The sequence below is a fragment of the Diceros bicornis genome (assembly GCF_020826845.1).
Source record: "Diceros bicornis minor isolate mBicDic1 chromosome 3 unlocalized genomic scaffold, mDicBic1.mat.cur SUPER_3_unloc_2, whole genome shotgun sequence".
NCBI classification, from domain to species: domain Eukaryota; kingdom Metazoa; phylum Chordata; class Mammalia; order Perissodactyla; family Rhinocerotidae; genus Diceros; species Diceros bicornis.
The window spans coordinates 1,006,434-1,007,899 of NW_026690898.1; positions in this window are offsets into that span (position 1 = coordinate 1,006,434).

The window sequence follows — 1,466 nt, forward strand, 5'->3', positions numbered from 1 at the left end:
AGGAAAAGCTTCCTGAAGAAAGACAACCGTACTCCAAAACCTGCAGGGCAGAAAAAAAGAAATTATAGTTTCTTTAGTCTCTTATTCTTCATTTCTTTTGGTTTCTTTGCTCAGTCATTAATTTCACTTACTTGCAAGGTGTGACTTAAACTAGTAAATCAATCATTAGCAAGAGAGATGGACTACTCAAAGGTCAATAATATAAAATTATAATGTTACTTAGCCTTCCCTTCACATTTGCCAGGGCCAGGGCAAGAGTGTGAATGGACGCCCTCATACCATCTGTCAAAATATTAAACAATTATAAATCACGATGACAAATTGTAGATAAAATATGTTTTCTCCTCCTACCTTGGCCAATGTGCCTTCATAAGAACCTGGAAAGCCAGAGGGAAATTTAGTTCTCTGACTCCCTCCCCAGCCCACTTTATTTCCCACCCCGGGCCCAGTCTTGCACTGTGAGGGGCCTCACACACTGGCAGGGATGTGTGTGTCTCCCCAACGCCACCACCCCAGTCTACAAGTCCTAGCTCTGTCCTCATCCCCACCTCAGCCTCCTCTTGGCCACTCCTCAGGCCTAAGGGCGAGCACCTTGCAGGAAGTGATAGTCACCCTTGCAGGAAGGGTCCAGGAAAGAGGTCTTTAAGGGCCTCAGAAAGGAGGTTAGGGCCCTTTGAGCAGGGATTGTCAGGGTGATGGGTACCTGAAATGTGTTGCAGAATGGTGTGTGTGTGTGTGTGTGTGTGTGTGTGTGTGTGAAAGAGAGAGAGAGAGAGTGCGCTCTAGGCAGGCATGTCCCCTGGCCCTGGGCCTCCTTGCCTTGCACAGAATGGCATGGCCAGAAAAGGGCCAGAACACGCTTTGTAATATACAGAAGCCAGGGTAGGGGCCCTCTTGCCTAGGTCTAAGGGTAATCCTGATGTTACTTTTATTTAGTTGTTATATCAAATCATTATACCAAATTGATTCCATGGTAGTTGTGGACCTTAAACAGCCAGTTATTTCTCCAGCACAAATAGGTTTATTTGGGATCAGCAAAGAATTGCAATCTAAGGTCTACAACCATGTCAAGCCACCTGCAAGTCCTCCTGCAGAAAAGGGAGAAGAAACTCTTATAGAGGGGAAGAGGAAGTTGGGAGGGCTAATGTAAACAAAGAGTCCTCCAAAGAGGAGGAGACTGGGAGTTGAAAGTGTAGTGGCTTTTCATTGGCTGAGTTGTGGTAGTCTATCATTGGCTGAGCTGTTGCTGGCAAGAAGAGGAAGTCTTTCTTCTTCCTATTGGGCTCTGCTATCTTCATAGGGTGTCAGAGCTCCCCTTTTTGGCCTCCTGACTTCATTTTAGTCAGGTTTATGTTTATTAATTTCCACATAGTGTGCAAAGGTTTACTTTACTGATTTTAGTGCAAACAACATTGTACTACAACCCTGGCAAAAAAAAAAATGCATCTTTTTAGCATATTTTATTT